This window comes from Parus major, chromosome 4, assembly GCF_001522545.3.
Source record: "Parus major isolate Abel chromosome 4, Parus_major1.1, whole genome shotgun sequence".
NCBI classification, from domain to species: Eukaryota; Metazoa; Chordata; class Aves; order Passeriformes; family Paridae; genus Parus; species Parus major.
In genome coordinates this window covers 19268079-19280165 of record NC_031771.1, presented here as the reverse complement: position 1 = coordinate 19280165, position 12087 = coordinate 19268079, and the positions used below count along the sequence as shown (strand labels likewise).

Sequence of the window (12087 nt, the reverse complement as noted above, 5' to 3'; positions counted from 1 at the left end):
CACAGGTAAAAGGGGCCTCTCCATCTTTGGCAAACTCATTCAGGAGAACAGAAAAATCCCATAGTCTAAACTAGCGAACTTCTGTATCTTTTACAAGTTATCATTGTCTGTTTAGCCACAGTGGCAAGGAGAAACAAAACAATATTTGGGATGATCTAGAGAATATAACTCCACAACCTGTTTACACTTTGAGGGAGAATTACTAAACTCACCAGAAGCAGCTGCTGTTCAAAGCCACATACACTTTGAATTCAATAAAGTCAAAGAAATGATACATGCAAAACACCATTTGCCACAGAGACACTCTGAGTGCTTGGAACAGCTTTAGAGCTGGTGAGGTATAGGCTCCCAACCAAAATCTCTATGTCTTTTTTCAGTCTTGGTCAACAAAAGGTAAAGTTAAAGAGAAGGGGAAAACCTGTATGTGAACAAAGTTTAAAAGAAATGGTGCTTCTTATTAAAAAGTTCCTTAGGCCCACCTAATAAACAGGAAGTTTGGCATTCACAGCTAACAGTGACAGTAAGGAACTACGTATGATACATAGTCATGGAGAATCAGATTCAGAAGCAGATTTAACTGGTTTAGGAATCAGTACAGTATTGCTGGACATAGGAAAATATGCAAAGAATTTGAATTCAAGGTGGCTCTTCATAGACAGTGAACACCAAACACTTATTAATTTGGTTTGTGCCTATTTAGATTCCAGAAAGGAATTATCACATATCACATGTTGACATGTCACATGTCAATTTTGACATTGTCAATTGTCACATGGCAACTTTTGTGAATTATGATTTCTGCCTCTGGCTGGCAAGGGAATCCTATCTGATGGATAATAACATGCTTTTACTTCCTTGATCATGACATGATTAGGATATGATATTGATACGGATTAAAACCATACAATATATCCTTAGCAGCACAACTATTTCAAGCACCTCAGGCTTTGCTTCTGCTTGTGGCAGGCTGTAAAATTGTGAGTCATTGTATCTTGATCTTTATCTAAAATCAATATATAATAACATTACATACATATAGCACCCACAAAATAGTTTTTAAAAATAGCCTTAAACCTTCCTGTAGACACTCCACTGCCCATACTTTTCTGTTCAGAACAGACAAAATATCCTACAACAAGTGACGGCTTCAAACTGAAAGAGGGTAGGTTCAGGTTAGCTATTAGGAAGAAATTCTTTACTTTGAGTGTGGTGAGGCAATGGAAGGGGTTTTCCAGAGTCATTGTGGATTTCCCATCCCTGGAAGTGTTCAAGGTCAGGATGGGCTTGGATGGGCTTTGAGCAAGCTGGTCTAATGAAAGGTGTCCCTGCCTGTAGCAGGGGGGTTGAAACCAGAGCAATCTTTAAAATTTCTTCCAACCCAATTGATTCTATGATTCTGTGATTCTATAAGGTGTTTAGGCATGTTTCTTTATACTTTGCTCTTCCAATTAAGCATTAAGAACATAATCTTTAAAAAGAAATCCAAATTTCCTCTCTGCATTCTACAGCATCAGACTAACGAAGGCTCAGGGGATTAAAAAATGCACAGCACTTAATGGCTCACATATAAAGCCTGAAGACCAAGGTAGAAATCAGCCTCTTTTCTTCCCTGATATTAAACATACAAGGTTTGTGTCCTTCATTTTGTCTGGTTAAATATGCTGATGGATTTTACTTGTGAACTATCTCTGCTTTGCAGAGGTGAGAAGGCAAGGAGAAGCTCAATGAAGGCTTTTCTTCTGTTCAGGAAGAGGCAGTACTGCTGTCACTGTGCAGCTACTGCAAATAAGTCACTTAAAAATTCATTACAAAAATCTCAATTGCTGAGGGACAGAATGGCTCAGGTGAGGGATGGTAGGATAGAGCCACAATTTTCTGCCTCACTCAAAATCTATTTGACGGTCTGTAAACAAGTTTTTAAAAAGTCTAAATACTTTGGACATCAAGAGGACCCCTTATGATATTTGAAAATAAAATAATTCAAGAGAAAAAAAAATCAAATGAAAGTGAAAAGGGTGAAAGGAAAAGGTCAAAATATCCCCCTAGTCAAATGATAGTTCATTATGCCTCCCAGCTTGTTTCTTTTTTGTTTCTTTTTTCTTTTTTTTTAAATTTGTATCTTCTGAAAATGATGTACAGTTTTACTCAATCATGTTTCAGCACTGAAAATCATGAGTCTCTCTTGATTATTTTGTAAGAAAATAAATTGGAGTAATAATATGTCAGGTTGTAGAATAAATTTATGGATTAAATCTATTTGGGTCCTTACAGAATTTTGAGTTGTACGGTATGCTGGATGAACTGAAGCCTATGATCTGAGAAGAGATGCTTACTACTGGTTACATATTGCAAAAGTAGATCAATTGTGGGCTGACTTATTTTCTGTTTTGTTTTTTTTTTTTCATAACTATTAAGAAAGCATACAAACTGACCTTTAAAGAATTTTTTTTCTCTAAAACTTGAAAAGTAATTTTAGTTTAAAAAATTAGAAAAAAAGAGAAAAGTTAATTTTAAAATCTCAAAGACTTCTTTGAAAAGGGATTGTAGTCCTTCAGCCAGCTCTGTCAGGCCTGAAACAAAGGCATTTGTCATACCTATATTGATTTACCATACTTATATTGATTTTGCATCTAGAAAAATGTAAAAGCATGTTTCAAGCTGATAAACTCTGTGTAGAAAAAAGGAATAAATAATAGCACAATATCCAGTATTCTGACTATAGGTATACTGTGAATTCAAAATCACCAATAAGAATTCACATGTTAAAAAATGCCAAGAAATTAATGAAGAACTTACAAACAATGCAATCTCTACTGTAGTGGATATTGAGGGACTGCTGGAGAACCCACCACTTTATGATGTTTCTTTACTAGTGCAATATTCAATACAAAGGACCCTTGAGCTACTCATTCTCCTTTCCCTTCCTTAATTTTTTTTCCTCTTTCTGCAAAGATACAATACACAAGCAGGCAGTCATCCAAATGACAGTAGCTATAAAAAGGAAATACACACATATATATAATTGTTAATTAGTTCCATAACTAGAACCCTTCTCTATGCTTACATAGCTTCCCTGGAGCATCATGAATCCCCCAAAGCTATGCAGGAGGAAGGAGGTGTTTGAGGCTGATTTCACTGCTGGGGAATTCTCCAACTGGTTCATGTTGTCACATATTGTGTAGTTGTGTACAGCCAGGGATCTGCTTCTGAGGAAGCAGAGACATTGCACTGGGGAGGCAGAGGAGCAGATCAAAAGCAGAATGGGGTCATCCAGAGATTGAAAGTTTTGAGGAAACCAGCCTGTGATTTAGATGCTTTTTCAAAATGTTTTTTCCTTACAAATTGGGTATTCCATAGAACTCTGCCTGCTGTTCATTAAGTCAGATGCTGATGAAGAAAGAAGCAGTCCCTACAGCAGAGAGTCTCGCACAGCCTGAGGTTGGGATGTTGACACTCTCCAAGAGCAACAGCACATGTCCTGGGCAGAGTAATCCTAAATCTAGTCCTTACAAAGTGTCAGGAGAAGAAGCTTTTTTAAATGTTAAATTTTTTTATCAGTCAGAGGAAAAGATTGTCCAATCTCAAGTTCTTTGACTTTTTAATTCCTATTTACAAGATCATAAAATTTATGCATTATCAACAATATGCATTTACATTTTCACATTACATTTTCCATAGGCATTGGTAAGGTCCCCTCCAAGTCACCTCTTCTTCAGGCTGAACAGTTCCCTCAGCCTGTCCACACAGGAAAAATGCTTCAGCCCCTTCATCATCTTTGTCACCCTTCACTGTACCTGCTCCAGGGGCTCCATGTCTCTCTTGTCCCGAGGAGCCCAGAATAGGACAGAGCATTCCAGATGTGCCTCACTAGGGATGAGTAGAGGGGGAGTATCCATCCCTACAATAAGCATAATAGTAAAGTCTAATGTAAATTAAAGGACACAAGTCCAAGTTTTGCATTTAAAATTTTTCAGAGAAATGAAACTTACCACTAGCCATAGTACTAATGCCACCTGTTGAGTTTTCACAGAGTACATAAAGCAGGGAACATGTGTGGTTCATGTAATGGACCTGCTGTTTTTATGAGGCCACAAGTACTTTTTCCTTGCAGATCATTCTATCTTTCTGCAAAAAAAAACAGGGACTGGCCACTGGACTACCTGGCTTTTAGTATTTCTTCTTTTTTAAACAAAGTCCATGTTGACTAACCAAGAAGTAACCAGGTGCACTATAAGCTTAGCAGTTAATATCAGAAAAAATTGTAGTCTAGAGCCACCCAAACTTGCTGTACTCATCACCAGATTAGAGTTTTGAGAAGTAATTTTACTGCAAATACTTAAATAATGCATGCAAGTGTCATGAGTAAGACTGCTGATGTATTGCAGTAACAGACTGCTTCTGTCTCTGTCAGCCAGCCAATCTTGATTACTATTCATCAAAAAGCTTCCATGGAAATAAAAGGTAATGATTCCAGTATTGCATGAGAAATTTTTAATTATTTCCAATACTTAGTCATCGTTAGCAGTGCTCAGGTTATGTTTGAATATGTGAATCTATTGCATTTGTGGAAGTCAAGCAAGACTCTTGGGACCCAGAATTGCAGAAAGCTAGGGAGGATGAAGAACTTTTCACTCACAAGTTTTTCAAAATCTTATCTGGAAAAATAAGAGTGTGTGCTGGTGGTGCTTTCGATTTAGGTTTATCAACCTGACATGCCCCAAGCATGTGGGATCAAAGGTTACAGAAGACTGATGTCAGAATGATCAATAATACTAAGGTGACACTAATGAGAGTATCTTCTACAAGAATGCAGTTGGTCTTTTATGCCCATGGGTGCCCAAAAATAAAGAGGCAGTAATTAATCTCTGTATTAACTAGCAATTGTTTACAACACACAGAGAAGCAAAGGGGCATCTTGTCAGCAGGAAATAATTTGCTGAGAATAATGGACTGTGATGCTGGAGATCTGGCTAGGATTGCTTGGCTACTGCGCCCAGACCACACAGGGAGGCCTTTTAAAGTTTTGATCTCATTGGAGCACTGTTTTTTTCTCCAGTGTTGTGATGAAAAGCCTTTTTGGCTGTACTGGCTGTGAAGCTTGATTTCAAGTCTGACATGGATCTGAAATCACACAAAGGAAGCAGGGCCAACCTTTCAACTCCTAGGGTCACTGGGAAGGAATCAAATACCCTGGTCTTGCACCAAAAGAGAGCTGTTAAGTTGCAGGTTGAAAGCTATAGGTTGAAGGTTTTAAACTCTTGTTCTGACTAATATGCTCCTGCCTTGCCAGAAAAGACATTGTTGAATTTTTAGTGTCTTTGTATGCTCCAGGAATAAAAAGCGCATCAGTTTGTTTTAGAAATGTGAAATTGATTTCAGAAGACTAGGTGGGAAAAGTGCTTCTCTCTTCAAGCAAACAAGAAACATTAGAAACTGTTCTCTGAACAAAAACCACTCTATATTATGCATTAACAACTCTAAATTATTAGCAGAAAATTCTAAACCCATATTCAATTTCTAAGTATATGATCAGATTTTAAAGATATTTAGCAATTTTATTAATATATCTTGTTTAAAAACAATGGTGCTCAACTTCCAGGTGGTAGTAATTTGCACATCAAAATAAGTAGTTTCCACATTTAAATAATACATACATGGTCTCCTGATTTTAAACATTTGTTTTTCCAATAGTACAATTGATCACTAAATCTTCACTGAATTGAATTCACAGCTGACTTTTTGTCAGACAGTAAGAAGCCTGTACTGCATTAATTTAATATTTTTAACAGGGGTCTGTGGAGAGAAAAGGGAAATAAAATAGGGTTTTTTCCCTCCTCTACACATTTTCTATCAGGTTGGACATATTTTTGATCAGTAATTAAAAAAAACTACTCCACACAGACTCAGTCAAGAATCTAGTCAAGATGTATAAAAGATGTAGGATAGGCAGGCTTTTACAAAATATGCTGTTCAACTCAATGTTTCATACATCTAAAGAGTGAAGTATATCACTGGTCCTAAATATAGAATAGCTTTACTATGAAAGGACTTATTGGACTTTCAGGAAACTTTTTAAAGACCTTAAATTAACTCCTTCTTTGTAACTCCCAAATCCTAAAAAGCTCTCAGGAAGAATGTAAGAATCCAGGAGCCTACTGGTTTAACAGCTCCACCATCTTTCCCTTCCCATTGCAATGTTTTCCCTTTCCATGTACCCTCTCAGTCCTGACATTGTGCTAGGCATGATCAGATACTCAAGGACAGCCAAATTTCATATATTTTGGCATAAATAATTGGATGCTAAGTACAGTGTGCATGCACCAGGATTGTTTCTTCAAAGGAAGGCACCCAAATACCTGAGTCCATCACCCAGCCCACATATTCAGCCTCTGACTTCTCATGATATGTAAAGTCTCATTTAAAACCAATCTCAATTGCATTTACATATCTGAGTATCACTTCATTTACCTCTCAAGTATCTTCTCAGAGGAACTGCATTAGCAGGTCTCAGATCACAGCCCAGCCTCCTTCTAGCAAGCTGGTATTGGGTCTCTTCAACCACAAGTAAAGCCACTTCACTTAAGCTGCACATTTGACCTGGGCTTTAAAGACTCCTCAACCTGCAGCAGTCCAGCAGCACTAAACCATGACTTGGTTTGCCTGGAACTGTGACAGCTTCTAAAAAACTGCATAATTTTGAGTGACAATGTACTCTCACAACAGTCAGTGCTACAGCAGTCAACAATATAAAAGCTTTATGGAAAAATGTGGTGGGCAACCCTTCTTAAGTTCAAACATTCCTTTGAAATGTTTATAAATATTTAGGCTACAAAGATCACCAACCATGCAAAATTTGAACCATATGTATTTCTATGTTGCCTTTGGCAATTATCAGTTTAAGATGAAGGTAACATTAAATACATCAAGAGTGTGAGCGTGACCATGGCAACACAAACTGAAGTATAAAACTGATACGAAATTTTCAAACTGTTGGTCTTATTAAAAGTGTCTGCCTCATTTCTGCCCAGCATTCCTCCTGACAACTCCTTCATCATACCAAAACCACAACCCAGAAGGGTGTATGGAGAGGCTGTCACTTGGGTCAGTGAAGCACTCACAGGACAAAGACAGTGATTTTACCTGCCTTTGCCATCCCCCAGAAACATGCTTGTTTGATTAGAAGTGGCTGGGCACCAAAGAAGACCTCACTGGCTCACTTGGAGATTGCAAGGCGAATGCCAAACACCATGAGGCAAATAGCAGCCACTGAATGGGAAACAAACTCAGCACCTGTTGGGAAGAGAAGGATGGAGAACAGCAAATCAGGTCGCCTCTATCACTGGTAGCAGCACCATAGGGAGTACACAACTATCTGTAACCACCACAGTCTGATGGATGCCAAGAAATAAAACAGAGGAAAAAACAGCCTGATTCACGACTATAGACAAAATTAAGTATCAGATCCTAAAACATGATACATTTTGGGTAACAGGAAAATGATGTCTTTGACAGCATGCCACAGCTTTGTGAAGAAATTGAAAGCAGGTTCTTGGGTAGGATGCAGAACAGACAGGACAGATGGGACAGTGAGGTATTTGGATAACTATCCCTGTCCTTCACACATGAGGTGTCTGAAGTAGTGTCTAATAATGAAAGCAGACTTCATCAACAGAGTCCACTAATTGGTCCTGTAGACTAAGGTTATGCATTCTCTGAGCAGCCTCCCCAACTGAGAAATCACTTCTGAAAGCCTGAGCCCTTGCCCACATTCTGTGAGTTAGATTACCCTTACATGGTGTCTGGGGCACCACGTAAAACACTGGTCTTGTCCATTTGAAAAAGAAAGAGTTCACATTAGAGATGACTACCCCTGCTATACTCATCTCCTCAGATTTACAGTCCATTGGCAATAATTGTTAATAATTCTTAATTAATTTTTTTAATTATTAAAAGTTCTTCCTCTTCATCACACTAATACATGCCATCTTATTGCCACAAAGCATGAACCTAGAAAGGTCTAAAGAAGAACTAAAATTGCAGCCTTATGCAAAATGCATACATACATGCATAACAATATGCAATGTTGGTTAATATTAGGAGGGCTTCTGGCATACGTTTAGACTTTGGGTACTTTGAATCATAAATGAGCAGGAAAGTTATATAAAACCAGCTAATATTAGATTAACTGGTAATAAGATTGAGAAACTTTATCTAGATTGGCTTCAAAACTCGTTTTAATTAAAATTTTTAATTATTACAAAGGAAAGGAATATTTGGAAATATTTGGGAAATTCTCCTTGTTGCCGAAAAAGGCATAATGGAAAGATCGAGAGATCAACTAACTTCACATAGCTGTATTTAAAAGTGGGTCATTATACATTTTCTGAATTCAAAATTAAAAGTAACATTTTTCACAGACTGTTACATATCTTCCAGCTGAAGTTCTTAAATTTTCTTTAAGTTATATATGCAATTTCATACTTCCTATTTTGTAAAAAGAAATAGCGAGTTTCCAAAAATGACTAAATATGTAAAGACTATATTTACAGCTTGTGATGAGGTGAGAAGTGACAGTCTGACAATTCTGAAAGCAGGTAGTGTGAATAAAAAAAAATCTTTAGCTTTTCCCTCAGAGAAATGCAAAGAGCCCGTAGCTGATATGAGATGGGATATTAAATTAGAATCTCACATGTAAAATAAGAATGGCAGCTCCAGGTCACCTAAGCTGTGAAGATTAATTAATGGATGCTTGCATTCTTGGTTGAAGATGTAATATGTTTAAGTGCTAAACATTACTACAAAGAGGAATTTTCAGACCCTGGTAAGTTCAGTTTATGTGGTATAAATGACTTCATATTTCTGCTAAATAATTCTCCGGTACTTTTGCCAGTGCTTCCCACTATCTAACTGCAAAAATTGAAACATTGGCTATCTTAATGATGACAAAATTGTGAGTGTGTAACATTCTCTTAAAACTGATTCATTTTTGTTTAAGGCTTTATACACATGAGAAAAACAAAAAAAAAAGGAAGCGAAGAACTAGAATTTATTAATTTATGTCTTTCTAAAAATCAAATAAAGGAAGTGCTGAAAAAAATCTAATACAAATATGTCCAGCCCCAGCCCCATTAAAGTCAATATGAAAACTCTACTGACAGCAGAGCAAGAGTGTCTCAGCCAATGCATCATATTTTTTTTAGCACAATTTTTTATTGAAGAAAATCAAGTTATGCTAGGTAACTACTCATTGGCAATTTAGAAAACAGCACAAACACTGAGGTGACAAAGGCAGCTGTCGATATTTGCTTGCCCAAGTTAGCAAAAAGGGAAAGCAGATTTGTAAAGGTGCAGAAAGAGCTCTAGTACTGACTGGAGATGAAAGGACTGGAAACATTTAATTTAGATAAAGGTAGTGCCATATATTAAAGAAAATTATTTTAATTTCATCAATAGAAAAATAGGCTTGGCCAAGACATTTCACTATCTAGGAAAGAGATGTTACCATTACATGGGAAATATCACTTGGAGAAAAGATTCTAGTATGTTTTAACTTAGTTCTTTTCAAATAGAAGCTCCAATGTTTCTGCTGTGAACAGTAGAAACCATCATTACCTATAAAAAACCCCTTGGTTTAGGAGTGAACAGGAGTCCATAAATATCCACATACATCCCACTGCTTCACATATTGCTTGCTTTTATTTGGACCAGTCAGCTAAAAGAATTAATGAAGAATTGGTCTGAATATACCTTATGCTGGAGGATGACTGCATGATTTTCACACAGACCTTTTGTTCAGTTTGCTTTTCCCTGCTGACAGGATGTCCCATTTTCAGGAAGGCAATCTGCTTTTCAGCTGCTGCTCTCCTTGGAGAAGGTATGGCACGGCAGCTAGGAGGTAACATCCTCGTGTGCCTCCAGCTGTCCGCAGGAACTGCCAGCGTATGCTGGGGCACAAAATGGAGAGGGATGATTGTGGCTGAATTTCTGGCTTCCTTCTGTCTAATTGTGTTTTAATGATCTGACTACTGGTTATCTTGCCCATCAACTGCCCTGTGCAGCAAAACAGGCCCCATGAATCAGGCGCATCATCTCAGCAGGGCAGGGATATTTATAGAAGTGAAATAAGTAATTTAATAGTACTTCAGGCCAGATTCTCAGCTGATGTGAACATGCACAGCCTCACTGAAGTCACTGGATCTATTCCGACCAGCTTTAGGCAAGACTGTCTGATCATAAGGATTGTAGAAAAGAGCCTTTATTTATACACTATGCAAGGGCAGGAAAATCCCATACTCCCACTGGGTTGTCTCACTACATGCCAGCTTCTCAGAGCTCTGAGCTAATTTGAGGAAACACAATTAGAGAGAGTGTCATAGCTGCTAAAGGGTCTGTAATTCATCACCTGCAAAACGAGGGTAGTCAACACTGAAAAATACATGAGCTCCTCTGAGTTTTTTGAGCCACTGTAGCAGTAGATCACAGCAGCATGTATTCCACTTTCTTCCCTTCTTCCTTCCCATTCCCTTTCTTCCAGGTTAGCCTAACCAGGCTGTGAGTGGAACTCTTTCTCTGCAGAGATGCTGCCTCCTTCCTGCATCCTTTGCACACCAGCATAGTTTTTCCAGCAATCTCACTGACGCCTGTTTGGAGCATTTTAACATTGAGGTCAGTACCCTGGAAGGTGACACATGGGTGTTTAAAATCCTTGTGCAGAGGATACGTTGGACTATGATCTCCATCTCCCTGATTTGGCAATCCCCAATTCCAGTCTCAGTTCACAAGCCCAAGTCATTCAAACCAGCAAGCACACTTGGGCCCTTCCTAATAGTTCCACAGGGACTAAGGCAACGCCTGGGGTCAGAACACTCACTTGTTTGCACTCACCCTCGATGCTGTGAGTCAGACTGGTCAGGATTGCTGAGACAATGCTGAGAAGGAAATTCAGGCACCTGAGGAACTTCAAAGAGCAAAAACAAGTCTCTCCTCAGATGCCTAAATGTTCCAGATACCAACTGAGTAAAGAGGTCTCAGGATAGCCATTAAGACATAGGTCTCAAAATCTTTTTTTGTGCTCTTCTAACAACAGAATTTATCAGTAGTTTAGGCCTGAATCATTACATATGTTTAGATGCCCAGCTCTGGAAATTTTTCTCAACCAAGATTTGATCTATGTGTTGTGGATCTATATTCCACTAAAAACTTACAGACAGGTGGGGGTTTTTTTGTTGTTGTTGTTTGTTCATTTTTGTTGATTTTTTTTTGTTGTTGCTAAGCTATCAGTGTGGCAGAAAGAAAAGACATGAAAATAATTTCTGAACAAGTACTTCAAAATGAGATAATGCCACATCAGCTGCAATTCGTATAAGAGAGACTTTGTGGAGAAGTTGTTAGATGAGAAGAAGCACACCTGTGACAAAACAGAGTTTTGTGGGGGTTTTTTGTTTTTAACAATATTGGTTTTTCATACTTGAAAACAAGAAGGTTATGCTGTCATCATTTCAGGTGCATATTCAAAGCAGGGATCACATATTTAAGCACAAGAATGAGTGGAAACTGAGGAGAAAGTGGGTTGCAAGAAATACTATGTGCTCTAATGCCAACTACTGTGACTTACAGAAGTACAGAGCAGGCTGTACTGTAAATTAACAGGATCAACAAGACGGTGTGCCCTGGGGCATGCCACATCTGACAGATGTTCTGAGGACAATCTGATTCTCTTTCAGCATTGTGTATGACTTCACACATCTGTGAATGCTCAAGGCTCAGTTTATACCATTATTAAACCCAAAAATGTCTTCTCACAGGTGGCATGCACAAAGTATGGTGAGAGAAAGCTTAGGAAAAAATCCATAACAGCTGAAAACAGAAAACCTCACAAAGCAGCAACAGTCTGTCTGCCCCTATGCAAATTCCCCCAAGTCCTGGTGAGGTAGAGGTGAATATGTTTCTCAGATTATATATACATTGATATCATTGATATACAGTTGATGTGGTGATGAGAAAAATTTATCTTGCTTTAAGAAATAGGTGGTGAATGTGAGGTGGCAATTATAAATACTCAGGGATTTTTTTCTTCTGGGGAAAGTT

The 12087-nt window shown here is 38.0% G+C and overlaps 1 long non-coding RNA gene across 1 annotated transcript; it reads right to left on the bottom strand.

Moving 5' to 3' along the window:
- Positions 1-3581: 3581 nt before the first annotated feature.
- On the bottom strand, positions 3582-4171 carry LOC107203616. The gene is made up of 2 exons (XR_004497188.1): positions 3990-4171; positions 3582-3898 (listed from the first exon to the last, which is right to left on the bottom strand). It is a non-coding gene; the product is annotated as an uncharacterized LOC107203616 (long non-coding RNA).
- Positions 4172-12087: the final 7916 nt, after the last annotated feature.